At 40.9% G+C, this 6,208-nt stretch overlaps 3 non-coding genes across 3 annotated transcripts; all 3 read right to left on the minus strand.

The window, feature by feature from the left end:
• Nucleotides 1-980: 980 nt before the first annotated feature.
• On the minus strand, nt 981-1,055 carry Trnaa-ggc (transfer RNA alanine (anticodon GGC)). Its single transcript has one exon. It is a non-coding gene; the product is annotated as a tRNA-Ala (tRNA).
• Nucleotides 1,056-1,310: 255 nt separating this feature from the next.
• Nucleotides 1,311-1,385, minus strand: Trnaa-ggc (transfer RNA alanine (anticodon GGC)). Its single transcript has one exon. It is a non-coding gene; the product is annotated as a tRNA-Ala (tRNA).
• Nucleotides 1,386-1,639: 254 nt separating this feature from the next.
• On the minus strand, nt 1,640-1,714 carry Trnaa-ggc (transfer RNA alanine (anticodon GGC)). The gene has a single exon. It is a non-coding gene; the product is annotated as a tRNA-Ala (tRNA).
• Between the last annotated feature and the right edge of the window lie 4,494 nt (nt 1,715-6,208).

Here is a 6,208-nt window from a genome sequence, read left to right on the forward strand (position 1 = left end):
GGTTTCTTACGAGGTAGTTGCAATTCAGATAATGACGTATACCATCAAGAGGCACAGAGGGGAGGTTGCTTCTAGTTTATCTGAAGGTTAGGAGTGTGTCAATTAAAGTCATTAGGTAATTTGTCTGTCTTTTTATTTGCTAACTTACATTGCATTGATGGCGACAACCTACTCTATAGTTGAATCTAATCTAAACTGCAAGACGTAATCTCCATTGAAGGTCTCTATTGGTAGCGAAAAGCATGAAAAGTGTGAAGTTTCTGAATTCGGTGGCGTTTGCCTGAAACTAGTGATTTAGCTTTCTCTCAAGCCCCCGTTGCTGAAATCGTTCAGCATGCAGGGACGCGCGACAACTCTGGCACATATACATGGGGCCACAGCCCACGACCGTTGGTCTGTGGATACGAGGTCACTCTCGCGACAGATTTCTCGCGAACATTAATTCACCCCAAATGACGAGCCATTAATAAAAGTTCTTTCTCTGCAAACCATTTCCCAGAAAAAAAAAAACCGGAAAAAACTGGTGCGGCAAACCCAAGCTCCATTCGTCTATCTCTACACTGTAATGTCCCATTCGTCTCACCCACCGCGCAGACAGTAATTAAATCGGTGATACAAATGAGCCATGGTAATTCATTTTTTATCAAGTACATTCGTCATGCATTTCTAATGTGCAGTAAATGGTCGTAATGCATCGTGCCATGAGTGACAAGTTGTAGAATTTATATAGCTACGTGTAGGAAGTGAAATAACAAAATCAAATACTCGTAAATTTCACGTGAATGTGGGATGACACTTCCGATGCCATCATTTTACGACTTTCCTGGATTTTTTAATAGCCAGCGGTAAACTAGCTAAGTAGCTGAAGCCAAGTTGAACTACTGACCTTTATGGCATCATGTCTGACATCGTTTCTAAGTATGTTGGGCTTTTATTGTATATACTATATGATATTAGTGGAAAAGTGAGCAAAGAAAATGGGATTCCATCGGGATTCGAACCCGAGACCTCCGGATTGCCAGACCGGTGCTCTACCGACTGAGCTATAGAAAGCCCTAGTACAGTGTTCGTCCCAGAAACCCTTAATTCTCAATGCTCGGGTGGTCAGAAGCTATAGCAGTGTGTTTGTGTGTAACACACACGCACACACTTGAACCTGGCATAAACCCGAAGGATAATTCAACTTGGGGATAAATGCGAGGGATCACCGAAGTGATGCAGCTTTTTTTTTGAGTTTGTAACAAATAAAGACAGAATAAACTGACCAGAAAGAATATAAATTATTAGTGGAAAAGTGAGCAAAGAAAATGGGATTCCATCGGGATTCGAACCCGAGACCTCCGGATTGCCAGACCGGTGCTCTACCGACTGAGCTATAGAAAGCCCTAGTACAGTGTTCGTCCCAGAAACCCTTAATTCTCAATGCTCGGGTGGTCAGAAGCTATAGCAGTGTGTTTGTGTGTAACACACACGCACACACTTGAACCTGGCATAAACCCGAAGGATAATTCAACTTGGGGATAAATGCGAGGGATCACCGAAGTGATGCAGTTTTTTTTTGAGTTTGTAACAAATAAAGACAGAATAAACTGACCAGAAAGAATATAAATTATTAGTGGAAAAGTGAGCAAAGAAAATGGGATTCCATCGGGATTCGAACCCGAGACCTCCGGATTGCCAGACCGGTGCTCTACCGACTGAGCTATAGAAAGCCCTAGTACAGTGTTCGTCCCAGAAACCCTTAATTCTCAATGCTCGGGTGGTCAGAAGCTATAGCAGTGTGTTTGTGTGTAACACACACGCACACACTTGAACCTGGCATAAACCCGAAGGATAATTCAACTTGGGGATAAATGCGAGGGATCACCGAAGTGATGCAGCTTTTTTTTGAGTTTGTAACAAATAAAGACAGAATAAACTGACCAGAAAGAATATAAATTATTAGTGGAAAAGTGAGCAAAGAAAATGGGATTCCATCGGGATTCGAATCCCGATGGAATCCCATTTTCTTTGCTCACTTTTCCACTAATAATTTATATTCTTTCTGGTCAGTTTATTCTGTCTTTATTTGTTACATACTATATGATATAATTGAAATAATTTCGAGGTCACCCTCGCGCAATGGAGTTCGCTTTCTCGATCGATGAGAGATGTTTACCTATCCATGTCTTTGTGTTACGACGAACAGAAGGTTTTACGGGGGCAGAAAACAGTCATGACCTTTCAAAACCGAACGGGGATTTACTTTTAAAAAAATCGTGGAAAATGAAATGATATTCATGGAATACTAATATCATCTTAAATATGTAATGGATATTGTTTCCTGAAAAAAGCCGGGAAGCCCATTGTTTGGAATAGCAATCTGAGTTAGTGTTGAAAATAATAGTTGTCAATCAAATCTTGTGAGGTTTGTATTGGATCCGTTTCCATTTAATACACCCGAGTTTGCTCATCGCCAATGTAGATGATTATTTAACTTACGACTGACAAGTCCTATTCTAATTTGTCCTTTCTTTCTTATCTTTTTTCCTGCTTGGTGCCTGCCCGACCGTTTCCCTCACTTTCTCGGATGCCTCGATGAAACACAAGGTGAGTCAGAGAATCATCCTTTTGTTGATGTGGAAGTTATGGGTCAATGGCCGCGTTGAACTTCCTTGACTAACAGTCAAGGCAAGAGCCAAATTCACGGTTGTATCATTAATCCAATAAGAGACACAATTCTAGTTATAACTAAATCCTCTACCTATCAGAAATATCGCCGGAAGAAGGGAGGTGAAAGTGCTTCAACCTTTGATTTTCCTCGTATCATTTCAGTCGCTCTATATAGGTGGAGCTCAATTCTAATAGTGACCACCGGGGTCAAATGAAATGTAATTTGTTGGCAGTATACCGCTGTTAGCCCGGTGACAAAATTGACAACAATAATTGTCATTATTTTCTCATCTTTTTTTAAATATATAGCCATATAAAAGACTTCATACAAGGAAGAGGCATATGCAGGCCTTGAAAAGATTGTTGTTTGGTGAAACAGCAGTCCTTTCAAGGACTACATACGCACATGGTGTTACCGCAAACCTCTCTTCTTCCTGTGAAATTTCCATACAAACTTTCGAACAACAAAAGACTCCATCCGTATGTATGTGTGTGTGTGAGTGAGTGTGTGTGTATGTCTATGTTATGTTTATGATACATACTTACACTCCCTATGTATATCAAAAAGTAGTATTCGACATTTGACATGATTGTTTTCCCAGGCAGTGCGTATTATAGTTCTACCAGAAAGTCGTTTGTAAAGTTCAGAACATGCATTTTCATACAGAATGTGTGGCTATTCGCAACACAACCGTCAGAAGTGGTCCAATGGCCCAATGGCCAAGTGGCCCAGGGCCACTGAAAATTATTGGCGGGCCCTTAAATTGTCACTGGAGATGATCAATCATTGAGAGCTGTCACTCTAGTGTCTCACACGATCGCCAAAATGGCAAACCTGAGTCCCGTTTCATAAAATTTGTTATCAGTATAACAACTGCCACATTTCTTGGACTAATTTGCTCTTAGCCAATCAGATGCAAGGATTTTAGTAGCTTATAGCAACTATCGTTACTTGTTATCGATAACAAGTTTTATGAAACGGGATCCTGGTCACCTTGATTTAGTTTGTACCTTAAACATTGTTGATCTATCCCCCTTTCTTTACTCTCTCTTTTCTTACGATGTGAATCTTCGGGCCCGTTTATCAATGGTTTTTCTTTCGATGTATTTTAGTTTTCCTCCATGCGATCATTTCCCCCATTTCCACTGTCACAGTAATGGGAACAGTATGCAGTTTGTTTGTTTGTTTCTTTCTTTTTGGGTAATGGTGCATGTTATGTTCCAGCTAGGCGCAGCTGGTTGTCCTGGGGGTTGAATAATAAAGCTCTCACGAGCGTCGAAATGTGGGCGAAGTGTAGCGAGGCCGGGATACTTCAGTTTTGTCAAATCCCAAAAATCCATGGCAATGTGCCACCCTTGGGAGTTAAAGGTGTGATGACTTCGTTTAAGATTTTTATTGGGTTGAGGTCACTATGTACGTCGAGGGATAGGAAAAAGAGACAAAAAAATAACATCACGGATGAGTATTTTCTACTTTGAAGAGAGGTTTGTCATGTTGCAAAGTCAGTCTTTTTTTTGGGGGGGGGGTTGAAGTTGAAAGTAAAACATTCGCATTTTTGTGTGCAAGATTGAACACGTCATCAATTTAATCGACGTGTGACCGATTACATGTTTCGTTTCGTTCATTTCATTTTCAACAAAGAGTGATAATGTACAGACATATCACGAGAAAAGAACATTAATATGAAACTATATATATTCTCAGTACTGAAACACACACATGACAGGTGGTTGGATGGCACTATAGCATGATAGGTCCATTATTTCTTAGCCGTTCGTGTATTGTTATGATTCTGTACTCATGTGGTTTTATACACGAATGGGTATGCACGTAACATGGGTATTCACGGCTATGTAACGTCTGACTTCAAGTATTATTGAGACGTAATGTACTTTCTACACTTCATGATTCATTCTTTTTAAGGTTTACAGACGATTTATTTGACGTATTAACAAGTACTAAGGAGTTTGAATTGTATTATCATTTGCTTAAAGTGGCTGTTCAGGGAACATTCGATACTTGTATTTAAAGCAAGCAACCACTGAACCGACGGCTATAGTTCTCTTTGAAGGACTATCATAGAATGGACAATGAGGTTAGTGTCTCACCTAGAGGCACGACCCCACAGCCAGCACGGCAAGGGAACTTGGAACTGCGGACCTCGGATTCACCGTTCATTCCCTTACAGGATAGCGCAACTCTCATAGCATAACTCAAAAGAAGCAGATCTCGACAGCTTTCCAATTTCCTCCGTATTACCTTTCGCGTTTCTCTGGAAGTCTGAACTTTCTGGAAGGACTGTAACTTTGACGTTTCACGCGGGAGAAACGTGCGCACTGGTCAGGAGCTGTGGCTGAGGCATGACTGACGCACGGACTGCGTGATCACCCGCAGCCTCGTTCACCTTGCCCTGAGAGGCCTGTAGCCTCGCCAGAGTAATGAATATGTGAGGGGGAAATTATTCTTAATTACCAATCGAGTGTGTCTCAGGAGCTTGTTGCATCGACGCCAGAGGGGAGAAAAAAAAATGACGCATGGTAAACATTATTTTCAAACTATATATTTAGCTCGGAAAGCAAATTCGTGAGAATCTCCGGAAGACCATGTTTTGGACGTTAACTAGCAGGGGTGCGCAAGTAAACACGTCCCGACTGTTACCGGTGATGTACTGTTACCAGACGGGCCGCATGTGGCTGTATCATTTCAGTTCGTGTGACATCACGCTTGTATAAGACAAGCACATAATCAATGTAACCTTTCCCCCTGTCCTCGATCATCTCTGCAATAGATGAGGGAACAATTGACTTAAATTGCAGAAGGTGGGACCGCTCCGACAATTTCAGAAATATATCATCTACCGGTGATCTGAGCGACACGAAATCAATGCTGTAATAAATAGTGTACATGCACTGAATCTCATAATAGCAGATAAACTTTATGTCTCATCACCTAGTCCGCCCACCGGAAAAAAAAAGAGAATATATTTTTCAAAGCATTTCTAGAAGATAAAACGCCTACGAAGGTTGCATACACGAATGAATGACTGGCTTTGTGTGTAATATATGTTTTATAATTATGTGCACGCACCCATTCATCGAAACCCACACGCACACACATTATCCCCAGTATTATACATATTATGTAGGCTTATAATCATACTTGCGAGATATATTTTATGTCAACTATGTTGTGTGAACCTACATATTAATTTTCATCTTCGGGTGCGTTTATCTAATTTTTTTTTCTGAGGCGGAAACGCGTTTGACGCATTTTCCTGGATTAACCATGTTTTCAAACGCGTTTAGAAACGCCGTTTTGAAACGCCATTCAAATGACGTTTTGAAACGCGTTTGGGACCACGATCGCCTTTCTGCGAGTAGATAAACGCAATGTCGATTTGAAACGCGTTTGTATCTCAAGGTCATTTGAAGATCTTTGAAGATTAGATGGAGTCATCTGAGCCTTTCCGGTCGACTTAAGTTCCATTCTCATGAATGTTGGGCCATTTGAAGGTCTTTGAAAAATAGACGGAGAAAAAGAAATAATTACCAATCT

The sequence above is a fragment of the Diadema antillarum genome, unplaced genomic scaffold (genome assembly GCF_040938485.1).
Source record: "Diadema antillarum isolate AM-2024a unplaced genomic scaffold, OU_Dant_1.0 seq00000203_RagTag, whole genome shotgun sequence".
Taxonomy (NCBI): domain Eukaryota; kingdom Metazoa; phylum Echinodermata; class Echinoidea; order Diadematoida; family Diadematidae; genus Diadema; species Diadema antillarum.